The sequence below is a fragment of the Ambystoma mexicanum genome, chromosome 2q (genome assembly GCF_040938575.1).
Source record: "Ambystoma mexicanum isolate Mex_15411 chromosome 2q, UKY_AmexF1_1, whole genome shotgun sequence".
Taxonomy (NCBI): domain Eukaryota; kingdom Metazoa; phylum Chordata; class Amphibia; order Caudata; family Ambystomatidae; genus Ambystoma; species Ambystoma mexicanum.
In genome coordinates, this window is record NC_090924.1 from 640471997 (window position 1) to 640486494 (window position 14498).

The 14498-nt window shown below is 48.9% G+C and overlaps 1 protein-coding gene across 2 annotated transcripts in view; it reads left to right on the forward strand.

Annotated features, from left to right (window-relative positions):
• The window catches only part of PARN (poly(A)-specific ribonuclease), a 1047754-nt gene that overhangs the window by 557502 nt on the left and 475754 nt on the right, over positions 1 to 14498 (forward strand). The window lies entirely within an intron of this gene.

The window sequence follows — 14498 nt, forward strand, 5'->3', positions numbered from 1 at the left end:
GGGGGGGTGGGGATAGTTAGCACAGTTTAAAAATGAATTTCTGAATAAACCCTAGGGTGAGGACTTCTTTAGTTAATAGGAAAAGGCCATCATCTGGCCACAACTAATGAAACTGGTATTGGATCTTTGAAAATGTTTTGGCCGCCTCATCCCTGTAGTCTCTTGCATAGCAGGGGAACTGAATGCACACGCAGATACTCTCAGCAGACCATCTCTAATGCCCCCAATTAAACCAACAATGTGTTGTCCTCAGGAGCCCTGCTGTGAGTGAATAAAGAAAGTGGTGAGCGAGTGGTGTACAGTTTTCCAACCTCTTCAAATACCATAATGTTTACTCTTGAGACAAGAAATGCACTGGCTATGAAATGAGAATCTGGAGTGCGACACACAATGATGCCTTACATGCTAAACAAGTCAAGTCCCGAAGTTTCCCAAGAGAGCCTTGAATTACTTCTGCTTACACCTGGGCTCATCCACTTGGAATATGATCTTTTATCTTGTTCAAAAAAAGATTCACGGGGTGGCGGCCCATTAGTCCATAATGCACTAATGCTCCTGTAGTTACTATGTCAACATGAGAATGTTATGTGCAAATCTAACCCATATTGACACAGCAAACATGGACAGGGTTTCAGTCAGTGGCCTTAGGTGCAAAGGCAACATGAGTTTTCTTTCATGGCCATACTTGCATATATTGGCACAAGTCCCATGTTCCGGTCTTTTTACAGTGTCATTAGTGGCAGCTATGTGTAATCTTCACAAACTGACTATGATTTGTTCAAATGCGCGCTAGATTTGCTATCTAAATGCTGATCCAAGACAAAGTAACCACCCAAGATCATTAAAAAACAATACTTCATACTGAGGCCCTGCTAATGGCAGAGGGATAGATGACTTTGGGGAGTCCTGGAACGATGAAACCTAGTGAAAAGAGCCTGGAGTGTTCCGATGGCTTTAATTCTGTTTTTCCGCAAATGTGATTGCTTCGAGAATTATGGCGCACTTCAGTTTTCTTCAGAAAATGGTTTCAAAATGGCCTGGTCTTCGACTCCTCCTCCTACTACTCCGAAGACTTACTTAAAAAAGTGCCTAAACTGTGGCGCTAAGATGTTTATTACAGACCCACATAAAATGTATTTGGTACCTGGCCATTGTACATGAAACCTACGACAGTTGATCTTGTCAATCAATGATGGGTAAGGCCCTAAAAAAGCATACAGCTAAATTGTCAGCGGCTAAACTTGTTCCAAAATCCCCTTCCACGCCTTTGGAAATTAGGTCTTCCCATGAGTCGTGAGATTCGACTCCCCATAAAAAAAGATCGAAGAAACTATCTCTCTCCAGGCACTCCTCATCCTCTAAAAAGTCAAAGAAAAGGTGTTGTAGATAACCCTCTTTTGTCTTCTTTCCTTCTCAGGAAAGAAGCATAACCTGCCCGACTAAATCCTCGACGAAGGAGGAGTGCGAAAATATTTCCATAAGCAAATGTTGAAAATCTTCGATAATGAGGGCTCCTCGAGACACTTTGAGTACTCAACGAGACGAGACATTGCCTAAAACTTTGGGTCAAGGGTTGAGTCCCTCGAAGCACACATCAAAGACTGAATCTTCGAGTCAATTGACACCTCATGCTTCGACACAGTCGGCGCCTTAGACGCCAAAGTCGTCAATAGTATCCAAGTCAAAAGCATCTACGCCAGGTGTCGAAGACTTAACTCAAAAACCTACGCTAAGGGAAAATATCTATAAACCCTTACCAACTTTTTCAAGTCTCTAACCTTTGAGTTATATGAAACATCAGATAGACTGCACCTTTTGGCCTTCAATTAGATCCTCTTAATTCACAGTGGAATATCCTTAATGTTCCAGACTGTTTTATCCCAGATGAAACCAGGGAACTGCATGATTCTTTACAAACAGCTAGTGGGGTCGACTCTTCTCCTGAATTAGATTTTGGAAACCAGATCCAGCTGAACATGCTGATGCATCCTACAAAAGTCTGATGACTAAGGTTTTACACTTTTTAGGTTGGACTAGACCTGCTCCATCATTTGAGCAGGATGATCTCACCAACATTAGACAAGGGTCCACAAAATGACCTGATGCTACCTTTTCATGTAGCACTACAGAGTCTAGTCCTGAAGCAAATGGAATTCTCACCAGAAAATACAGGCCATCCAGTAGCGACACAAGCTACCTGTCTAAAAAGCCAACACTTGAAAGCTTAGTGGTTCAGGCAGCTACATCCGCCATTTAAACAAGCTGCGTACCCTACTATCCCTCCAGATAGGGTTGATCAACGGGTTGACGCCTGGGCAAAAAGGGTCTTTTCGAGGGGATTGGGTCCTCCGACATATTCCATATCTATGACAGGTAATGTCCACAGCTGTGCTGCTTCGGAAAATCTTTGGCGTCTGCGTCGTCCCCGAGGACCTCCTCCGATGGCCGACATCACCCGATGTGATAAGTAGGACGCACGACGCCCATAGCCTCAGTTCCGTTTTTCCGCGAACGTGTTTGCTTCGTGAATCTCAGTACGCCTCGACTCAGTGTTTGCTGTTTTCAATTCTCGGTTCGTTGAACCTGTTCGGTTTGTTGTGAAGACCTGTTCGTGGCGATGTCTTCTTCGTCTTCAACTACGCGTCCGGGCTAGAAGAAATGCAGGGACTGTGGATCCAAGATGTCGGTCACGGACTCGCACGACGCCTGCCTCTAGGCCCACGATACGGACGACTGTGTCGACTGCCAGTCGCTCACGGCAAAGGCCTTGCGGGAACGCAAGAAGAAGCTGTCGGTAGGCCGGGTGTCTAAGCCCCGGAAGTCGAGGTCTGCAGGGCTTTCGACGGATGACTCGAGGGGCGACTCTCGGCGTCGTCGGAAGTCCAGTGGGTCTCCTTCCAGGAGTCGGTCTCGCCACTCCTCTGCCTCTTCGAGGCATTCCCGGAAGCGCCGGCATAGCTCGCCTTCCCCGTCCTCTTCCGAGGACTCCGCCCGTCGGCGGGTCGCTTATCCCTCCATGCAAGCGACACCCGAGGAATGGGCTTCCTTCGGGAAGCAGATGCTAGCGATTCTTGAATCGCAGGGCACCGGTCCGTCCGCGCCTCCGAGTGGGGTCGGTCGGCACCAGTCGTGAGACGCCGCTCGTACGCCTTCGGGCTCGGGTGGTCGGCACGGCTCGCGGGAGTGGTCCCGCTCAGACAAGGGTAGCCGTTCTCACCATGCCCGGTCCTCGACGCGCTCGAGACCACGTGATCCTGTGCCGACTTCGAAGAAGACGTCGACGCCTGTGGCGCAGAGGTCGTCGACTATTTCTCTCGAGGCTCCGCCTCCGAGGGGTTCGTCGATGCCGTCGGCACCTAGGTTGTCGAGACACGCTCTGAGCTCCGGCTTCGAGGCCTGTGTTGACGCCGCCGATGCTGGCGGCGCTGCAGCTGACGTCGATTCGCTCAACGCCTTTTCTGCCGGCGCCGACTCGTTCGGCGCCCTCAACGCCTTTCGAGGTGGTGGTGTCGAAGGGGCCCCGTGGCACGAGGTTTGCCCCTAGAAAGGCTCTGGCTAAGGCCAGGCACTGCTTTGGTCCCCAGAGGTCTTCCTCTCCCCGCCTGGATTACATTTCAGAAGGTGATGAAGGCTCTGATGGCGGCTTGGTTCCGGATGAACTTTTCTCGGGCCATAGTCAGTTTGATGACCTGCGGCAGTCGCTGCATGATGCCAGTGGACTGGACACCTCTCCGGAGGTGGAGTTTTGTAGGCCGCAGCCTGGCACTCATGCCGGTGACCTTATGTCTCAGGTCACCGAGTACTTGGATTGGTCAGCTCCCCCAGGGGAGTTTGTTCAGGATGATCTCACGGACATCCTTGATCTCGGTCCCCCCACTGACCCGGTTTTGCCTTTTCATATGGCTCTGCAGAGAAGGGTGTCGGCGGCTTGGACTGCTCGGGAGAGTCTCCCGGCAGTGGGCAAGTCTTTGTCGCGAAAATACCGTCCAGCCAGTAGCGACCCCTGCTACTTGTCTAGGCACCCCACCCCGGAGAGTTTGGGGGTGCAGGCGGCTACGGCCCCGGCAAAGCAGGCGTCATATCCTACCATCCCTCCGGATAGGGACGACCAACGTTTTGACGGCTGGGCGAAGAAAGTGTTTTCTTCGGGGGGTATGGCGCTTCAGGCGGCCAACTCCATATGTGCCTTGTCTTGTTTCACACACACTCTGTGGAACTGGGTTGCATTAGCGGCTGAACATATTCCCGAAGGGGAGGAACGGGATGGTTTCCTTGCTATGGTTCAGGATGGCAAGGATGCCATGTGTGAGGCCGTTCAGTCGTGTTTGGACTTGGCGGATTGTGTCAACCGGTCCATGGCGGCGAGCACCGTAATGCGCAGGTTTGCGTGGTTGCGGAAGTCTGGGTTCGCTCCTGATGTGCAGTCCCGGCTCCTCAACATGCCCTTTGACGGTGAACACCTTTTGGCAGCAAGGCTGGCGAGAGCCTTGAGAGGTTGCAGACCTCCAAAGCTGCAGCGAAGTCGTTGGGTGCTGCAGTTCGCCAACCTCCGCCTTTTCGTCCTAGGGGACAGCAATGGAGGGGAGGTTCCTTTCGCTATTACTCCTTCAGTAAAGCGAGGGGAGCTAGCAGTCAAAGAGGCCATCGTAAGAGTGCCAGAGGTGGAAACAAAGGTACTCGAGGTGCCAAAGCCACTCGGGCAGTTGCCGCTTTGCCCTCAGGCAACGCCGCAGCCGCTACCACTCAGTCATGAGGCCAGGTCCCGTGGTTCGCCGGTTGGGGGAAGGCTGGCGCAGCATCTTGTAGAGTGGCAAGCCATTACTTCGGATGTGTGGGTTCTCGAGATCATACCCACGGCTACTGTCTTCCTTTTTGGCAGAGGCCTCGCGACAATCCACCAGGTTACCTCTTTGAAGTGTCCGGATCCGCTCCTTGCGCAGGAAATTCAAGCCCTGCTGGAGAAAGGCACCATAGAACTGGTGCCTGTAGCGGAGAGGAACAAGGGATGGTATTCCCCTTATTTTTTTGATTTCGAAGAAAGACGGGGGATTGAGACCCATCATGGACTTGTGCTTACTTCCATGTGCCGATCCATCCCAAGCACAAGAAGTACCTGAGGTTCACGGTTGGCGACTCGCACTTTCAGTTTTGGGTCCTGCCGTTCGGATTGACCTCCGCCCCCAGGGTTTTCACCAAGCTCATGGTGGTGGTGGCAGCGCATCTCAGGAAAGGAGGGATTCACGTCTACCCCTACCTGGACGATTGGTTGATCAGGGGGAGCTCTCCAGAGCAAGTCCTGTATCATCTGTCCGTCACCTGCCACTCCCTTCACAGGCTGGGCTTCTCCCTCAATTTAAAGAAGTCCCATTTGAACCAACGCAGCGGCTCCAGTACATCGGAGCTGTGCTCGACACGTCCCTGGGGCAGTGTTTTCCTCCTCGGGTGAGGGCTCTTCAGATTCAGCAGATGGTGAACAAGTTTCAATTTGCCCAGGATCTCTCAGCGTCCGAGTTCTTGAGACTGCTCGGGCTCATGGCATCCTGCATTCTTCTGGTGCCAGAGGCTCGTCTGCGGATGAGATCTTTGCAGTGGGCACTCAAGCTCCAGTGGTCTCAGTCCTCCGACAGGCTGTCGGACCCTGTTCAGGTGCTGTCCTCGGTAGCCCGGGACCTTCTGTGGTGGGCCGTCGAGGGCAATCTGATGAAGGGGGCCCCATTTTGGCTGCCCTGGCCAGAGGTGACGACCGTGACGGACGCATCCCTCACGGGATGGGATGCCAACGAGTTGACAGTCAGCGGTCGTTGGTCTCCGTCGGAGTCCAGACTCCATATCAATCTGTTGGAGCTGAGGGCCGTCAGGCTAGCCCTGAAGGCTTTTCTGCCGACTGTGCGCAGAAAGAGTGTCCTGATTCTAACGGACAACATGGTGGCCATGCACTACCTCAACAAAAAGGGGGGGGGGGCAGGGTCACTTCCGCTATGCAGAGAGGCGATGCAGCTCGAGTTGTGGGCCATCCAGCAGGAAGTTTCGATCTCGGCGGTTCATCTGGCCGGAGACGACAACGAGACGGCGGACGCTCTGATCAGGCAGAGCACGATCTCTCACGAGTGGGAGCTGGCTCAGGAGATTCTCCTGGAGATCTTCACCCTTTGGGGGACCCCCTCAAGTGGATCTCTTCGCCTCCAGTATGAACGGGAAGTGCAAAAGGTTTTGCACGCGGGAATTTCCTCGAAAAGGAGCCTTAGGAGACGCGTTCGTGGTGGAGTGGTCATTCCCACTGCTGTACGCATTTCCTCCAGTCCCCGTCATCCCTCAAGTGCTGCAGAGGTTACGAAGGTTTGGTTCCCGGATGATCCTCATTGCTCCGGCGTGGGCCCAGAGGACGTGGTACCCGGACCACCTAGACTTGTCCATCTGCCCTCCACGTCGTCTTCCCTACCGAGACGATCTGCTCTCACGGGAGTGGGGGGTCAGGTTCTCCATCCAGAGGTCAGATCCCTCAATCTTCACGCTTGGCTTCTGAAAGGTTGAGGTATAAGGATTGGGACCTCCCTGAAGACGTGATGGAGGTGTTGCTCTCGGCCAGGCGGCCGGCAACAAAGTCTCTGTACCGTTGCCGTAAATTCTGCGACTGGTGCAGAGTTCAGAATGTGGATCCTTTTGAATGTGACATTCCCATGGTTCTGTCTTTTTTGCTTTCTTTGGCCCACAGGGGCTTGCAAGTGGGGACCATTAAAGGTTACCTGGCGGCGCTGTCCATATTTAAGCGCTCGTCTGAAGAGTGTTCCTATATTAAGATTCCTTTAATTTCTCCGTTTTTGAAAGGGCTCACTAATGTGTTCCCTCCGTCACCTTTTTTGGTGCCAGGTTGGGATTTGAACCTTGTTCTTAAGTTTCTTATGGGTGCTCCGTTTGAGCCTTTACATTCTTGCCCTTTGAGGCTGTTAACTCTGAAAACTGTTTTTGGTTGCGGTTACTTCCGCTCGCAGAGTGAGCGAGTTACAGGCACTTTCAGTTAAGCCACCCTTCACTGTGTTTCATAAGGATAGGGTTGTCCTTCGAGTTCGTCCTTCTTTTCTTCCGAAGGTGGTTTCGGAATTTCATTTGAGCCAGAAGGAGGAGGAGAGGCTCCATAGGCTTGATCCTAGGAGAGCGTTGAGCTTTTATATTTCGCGCATGTCCCGGGTCAGAGTGGACAATCAACTTTTCATTGGTTACGCTGGAAAGCGTTTGGGACAAGCTGTGACGAAACAGACTGTCTCGTTGGATTATTTTAGCTATTTCCGAGTGTTACCGCTTGGCGGGTAAGGATCCTCCGGCTGGCTTGCGGGCCCATTCTACCAGGGGAGTGGCTGTGTCTACTGCCCTGCAGAGGGGAGTTCCTATTCGTCACATCTGTGATGCAGCCACCTGGGCTTCAGTACATACTTTTGTACGTCACTACTCCCCCCGATTCCATCAGAGGGCAAGATCTGGCCTTTGGCAAGGCAGTTCTCTATTCCGCAATTTGATTGGGCATGCTAAATTTGTATTCTAAATTCTTTCCCACCTCCTTGCTTGGTACTGCTTTGGGAGTCTGTCATAGATATGGAATACGTCGGAGGACCCAATCCCCTCGAAGAACAAGTTACTTTCTTACCTGGTAAGCAAAATGTTCTCTGCATGGATCTATGTGATCTCATTGTGAATATTTTCCGAGACTATTTGATTTCTTTTTTTTTAAATACATTCCCCACAAATATATCCCCTACCCATATCCCCCCACATTCATTATTACCCAAACCCAACCGCTGCAAATATTAGCACTGAAATTCGATACCATTTTTGACCGAATCTTCTGTGATGTGATCTACGTAAACCCACTGCACATTCAGGTTGGGGCTTGGTATGCGTTGCTGGTAATCCCTCCCTGCCCACGTCAAAGAGCGACTTGTTGACACTTTAAGCTATCTTGTACACCAGTGCATGGTCCATCAGAGTTTAAAGTTGAAACCTTCTCTTCTCATGCATTTATGTAGGCGTTGGTGACCAGGCTTCACCAGTAGAATATAGGCTTGGTACTGAAATATTTGGTGGTCACTCCCTCAGGTCTGGGCATGGCCATAGGGCGGCTCTGCAGTTCCCACCCTGTACACTCTCAAGGTAGTATACAGCTTTGCAGTCCAGGAAAGATGGCCTACCAAGGCATTGTCAAGAGTCCTCTCTTAATCTTGAGCTGAACTTTGACTTGTTGGCTGCTTTTCAAGGTACTGAGCAAGAGCTGACATTGTGTGCATGTTTGTCAACTCCTCCCCTTCATCCTTCCAGACTAGCTGCTCATGTCTGGCAGTGACACAATGCAAGGAAATACAGTTAATGGGAGTGTTAAACCGGGGTGCTTGACCGTCTTTAAGACCCTGTAAATGAGAACTATGGTATAGGAAAGTGAGCGGACCAGATGAGTCGATAAATATCAGTTTCGAGTTCTTCCTTTTGGGTTGACCTCCGCCCGAGAGTTTTCACCAAGTTGATGGCGGTGGTGGCAGCGAGGCTCTGGAGAGGGAGAATTCACATCTACCCCTATCTGGACGATTGGATGATCAGGGCGCGTTCTCCCGAACAAGCCCAGGAGCATCTATCCAGTATGCGCTTCCTCCAGTCCCTGTGATCCCTCAAGTAATCGGGAGGCTAAGGAGGTTCAGCAAAACCATGATCCTAATTGCCCCCGATTGGGCCAGGAGAACATGGTTCCCGGACCTTCTGGACATGTCCATCTGCCCTCCAATGCGTCTTCCACAAAGAGAGGACCTGCTCTCAAAAGAGGAAGGTCTGCTTCTCCATCTAGAGGTCAAGACACTCGACCTTCACGCATGGCTTCTGAGAGGCTGAGATACAAGGATTGGGACCTTCCGGATGATATGGAGATTTTGCTTTTGGCCAGAAGACCAGCAACTAAATCTCCGGTGTCGTTGGAACAAGTTCAGTAACTGTTGCAGAGATAAGAATGTGGACCCTTTTCAGTGTAATATTCACATAATATTGATTTTTCTGCTACACTTAGCCAATCTGGGGCTCCAGGTTGGCACGATAAAGGGTTATTTAGCAGCACTATCCATTTTTAAGCGCTCCTCAGAGGAAGAATCTTATTTCAAAATACTCTTGATTACACAATTCTTAAAAGGTCTTAATGTGTTTCCTCCAATACCTTTTCAAGTACCTGTGTGGGACTTAAACTTAGTATTAAAGTTCCTCACATGCATCCCGTTTGAGCCTTTACATTCTTGTCCGTTAAGGCTCCTTAATTTAAAAACCATACTTCTAGTGGCAATTACATCAGCCCGCAGTGTGACTTATTTGCAGGCACTTTCTAGCAGACCTCCTCACACTGTCTTTTACAAAGATAAGGCTGTTCTTGGGTAAAACCTTTTTTTGCCAAATATTGACTTAGATTTTCACCTGTCACAAAAAATAACACTGCCTGCTTTTTACCCTCCCCCTTAGGCAAGTAAGGAGGAGGAATGGCTACACAGAGTAGACCCTAGAAGTGCTCTTAGTTTCTATATTTCAAGACTGGCAAAATTACATCAGTGTGACGAACTCTTTGTGGGATACACTGGCCGTAAATTGGGGCTGGCAGTGACTAAGCAAACATTGTCCCGATGGATAATTATGGCTATAACTGGATGTTAGATTGGCTGGGAAAGATTCTCCAGATGGGCTAAGAGCTCATTCAACCAGGGGCATTGCGACTGCAACAGCACTTCAAAGGGGTGTTCCAGTGCAAGATTTGTGCAGCAGCCACCTGGTCATCCATGCACACATTTATAAAACATTATGCCCTAGATTCGACTTCTTCACAGGGAGGTCTCTTTGCTAAATTAGTACTTCATTCTGTACATGATTTATATCTGTTACTCCCTCCTCCAATACAAAACTGCTTTGGGAGTCTTAAGATGAGGAATACGTGGGAGGACACAATCCATTAGAAGAACAAGTTACTTAACAACTGTAACGTTCTTTCGATTGGATGTTCCTCCCATGTATTCCTCATCGACCCTCCCAGCCTCCCCCACAGTACAGTTTACGTGGTTTACACTTAAAGTTCCTTAAAATCTTTGGTCAAAAGAGGCATGCCATTATCTACAATCCATTGGCTACAATATATGAAAAAACAGAGCTGAGGCCAACGGGCGCGGCTCGAGGCATTTATACAGCGGATGACATCTGTGCTCGACGGATACCGCCAAGGGACATCGACACTGCAGCCTTGAGCAGAGTGCCCTCTGGTGGAGAGAATTTTTTTACTAAGCAGCAAAGCTGAAGATAAGGATATATCTAAGATGAGAAATACGGACTGCACCAGAGACAGCAGAGCAGTGCCTGTGGAACTTGAACGCTAGTCAGTGGGAAGCACGGCGAGAAAGCAGTAGCCTGGCTTATCCACAACCACGCACACGGGCGGGGAGATGAAAAGAACTGGAGAATAGGAATTTACAGACCCTGGAAGATACAGATACCTGAATTACACGTGTGGGAAAAGCACACATAAGATCATCTGTACAAAAGAGAAGACTGCGCACGTGACCAGAATGCCATGGCCTACAAAAAATTGGGGAGAAGGATCCACAACCTATAAAAGTGGCCACACAGGACAAGAATAGTCACCATTCTTGTTGTTTTTCTACTCTGCTGTTCTGTTATTAATAATTGGGCCCAGTAACGCTAAAATCAGTATATGTCCTGAAGAAAGCGGGAAGTAATGAGATACCGCTGAAACCGGTTGACAACAGATCGAGGAGTGATGACCTAGATCCCGTGTTTGATACAAACGGAAGTGGTAGACACGGCACAGACATAGTAGCATCTTTTTAAGATAAGCAGCCCCAAAAAGATTGGTAGCTGTTTTTTGGTTTTAGAAATTCGTCAGTAAAATCAAGGCTTTGAGTACTGTAAGCCACACAGATCCAAGGAGATGATGATAAAGTAAAAATATCAACCTTGATGTATGCAACATTTTAGCAGACAGGAAAGTATTGAGCAAGGATAGGGATAGACTTCACCTCCTTTTGTGTACCCTTGACAGGTGTAAAATTAGTAAGTACTGAGGGCGAGCCCTTACCTGTAGAGAGGGCCAATTAGCGAATATAGGGACATTTAGTTGGACATAGGGGCTCAGACCATAGGATTAAGTAATTCAAATAAATTGTTTGTCTAAATGGTGTTAAAAATAAGTGGGAGGAACATCCAATCGAAAGAATGTTACAGTTGGTAAGTAACTTGTTCATCTCAAATAACCGCCCACCACAGCACCTCAAGGTAAGTACTCATGTCAGTGCCTTAGCAAAAAAACTCTCCAGCGACCCGAAACAACCAAGTGAGTAGATGGCTCTTTTCCACATGTGCAGTTTTCAGGATTCGATTCTCTAAGTCAGAAGTGAAAAACTAGGAGAGGAAGACTTCAGGTAGATAAGGGAACGCAGAGAAATGGCTCACTACACAAAAAAGAAGGTAGCTGCACAGTAGCAAATAGAGACAATGACTGTGGTGCCCTCAGACATTCCAAGCTGATGAGCGGGTGGGCAGTTGAGGCATTAGCCACCATCTGGACAACAGCAGCTATCAAAGCAAACTGCAAGATTATGGCAGTAAATGGCAATTGGCTGTGGTATAAAAGCCCAGAAACCGTTGTGGGGTTTCACCAGAAGACTTAAAGAATCCCAGAGTGGACCATGATATCAAAAAATCCAAACTGGAATATGCCCAAGCTGCTGCACCTAGCATGGATTGCCAAATGAAGGCTAAACAACCAGCAAAAACAGTGGGAAACGGTACAAGTCGGTAGACCTGCCACCTCAAAGTTCCAAGAACAAAGCAGCAAGAGAAGCTGGGTCAGGACAAAGCCTAAGTACTCTGGCACAAAGGAGTTGACCAAAGGCCAGCCAATCACTAAAGGGGGCTGGGTTGAAAAGGGTCCGGTGACCAACCATACTGTTTGGTCGGTAGGATTGCCACTTAGCCTTAGCCACCCCCACAGGAAGTGTGAGATAGTCCAGGGACATATACAGGCCTAGAACAGTTAGGGCCAACATGGAGACTTCCATTGTGGGCTCACAAAGAGCCCATGTCAGAACAGCCATTTTTACCCTACCTTGCTGTAACCTAGAGCAAGGAAAGTCCTGAAACTCAAAATGGCAGAGAGCAGGATATAAACATTGCTACAAAAAAGGTACATTGGGCTACCAGTGGAGTATCAATGCCTGCACCCTTAGAGAAGCCAAAACTAAAGTATAGCTGCCATCACTTACTCCCTTAAACCTGTGGTGGGTAAAAATACCCTAGGACAAAAACGAGAAGCCTGAGAAGCACTCCTGGAACTTGTCACCTAAGGGCAACTCAATAGTATATACCTTGTATAATATCACAGGGACTTCAAGGGAAGTCTCTGGCCACCAAAGAGATGAAGGAACCAAAATGACATGGGGTGGGGAGAGCAAAACTTTTAGGGACCTGCAACAGTCGTCCTAGAATGCCCAAAACGGGCACATCTTTTCCTTCTGGGCCATTTCATCCTGCATTTTCCTGGAGACTTGATTGAAAATGTGACTCCACAGAGCAGCCAGTGATCTCTCCAGAGAGGTGTCTGACCTCCTTTGGCTTTGTGGCGTGAGGAGGGAGCGGGGTCATGGTTCCCTAGAGTTGGTCTTGCTAAAATCTTCATGGTGGTGAAGACGTTCTTTCAGCTGTGACCTGTATTGTTACAGACGCCTCCCTGAAAAGCTGCAATGGTCCCATTGCGTCCTTGCAGACAAGTACGTTGGTCCCGGTCGATGTGCTCTTGGCACATCAGCCTCTTGGAGCTGTGAGCTATCAGACTGGTACTGATGGCTTTCTTGTCTTCCATCTAGGGGAAAAATGTCCTGTTCCTGACAATATGATGGCTGTGCACTACCTCAAAACGAGGGGTGTGTGTATTCTTTGCCTCTTTTAAGAAAGGCCCTGTGAGAAAGATATCCAAATTTCAGCAGCTCATCTGGCCAGAGCAGAGAATGGGATGTCGGATGCTATGATCCGTGAAGGCTCGTACTCTCACCAGTGAGGCCTTGCTTGGAGATCTTTGTCCTTTGGACAACTCTTTCAGTCAACCGTTTTGCAAAATAAATTGTGAACTTCTCTCATCACGGAAATTTCCTGCGAGGGAGTTCTTGGACGTGTTCCTTTGGAGTCGACTTTCAGACTTCATTGAGCGTTCATGTCTCTCCTTGGTTCTTAGGAGGTTGCATGATTTTGATCACCCCAGATTGGGCTAGAGGACATGGTACACAACCTTATTGAGATGGCCATCTGTGCACCTCTTCCTTTCTCAGTGGTTTGACCAGTTGTCCCAGCCGCGGATTGGGTGCTGCACCTAAACTCTTGAGTGTCGGCCTTCATGTGAGGCTGTGGAGAGGCTGTGTTATTAAGTCATTGAGGTGTGCGAGGCAGGGACTGCAAGTGGGCGCATTCAATGATTATCTGGCTGCCCTTGCAATTTTCAAGAGGTCCCTGCAGCCAAGTGACTTCCTGTACAGTTCCTTCTGTTCAACTTTTAAGGGCTTAACAAATAGCCTGCATCATTGCATTGCTGGAAACCTATTTCATGCGACCCCCTTATCTCAATTTTCAAAGGAGTCTTCTTACTCTTCGTCGGCCCCACCATCCCCCTCCCTTACTCATGATCCTTCAAAGGAGAAGCAGATGTTGCATAAGCAGGACCTCAAGAGGACTTTGAGCTTTTAATGTGTCCAAAGCGGCTCGTATTCATGAAGACTTTCAACTTTGTCTTTCTACTAGGCATGGATGGGAAGCGCAGTGACAAAAGAAATGCTGTCTCATTGGATAGTGCTCTTTATTATGAATGTTTTGAAAAAGCAGTGAGGGAAGTGGCTCTGTTGGCATTACAGAGGGACCTGCCTGTCATTGATTGAGATCTGCCTGCCATCAACTTGGTCCTCCTTGCATAGATTTCCCAAAATGACTTTCTGGATTTGTTAGCTGGCAGAGATGCCTGTTTTAGTCAAGCAGTCCAGCATAATGGCCTGTGATGGATTGTTTGCAGTCTGCCTTCCTCCAATCCTTGGGTACTGCTTGGGGAATCTATTGAGATGAATCTGTGGAAGGATGCAATCCATTCAAGGAAAAGTTTCTTGCTGGTAATGTTCTTTCACCTGATGATCCGCCTACAGATTCATTGTTGCCCTCTCGTGCCCATCTTCTAAAAACAAAATGGAAAATAAGTGTTAAGGACGTTTAGACTGTTCTGCGTTTGTAATATGTGTTCACATTTCGCTGTTGCTGCTCTGTATTCTCCCTATATAAGGTATACCCTCATCTGCTGAGCATGGGAAGGTGGTTAGGCGAAAAGAGAATTGAGGTAAATGGGAGGCTTTGTTCCATTTATGCAGTGGCAGCGTGGTGGTGATGGTCCTAGAGCTACACTGTGCCTCAATTAAGTTTTCCAAGAACAGCTGATACTGGAGGAA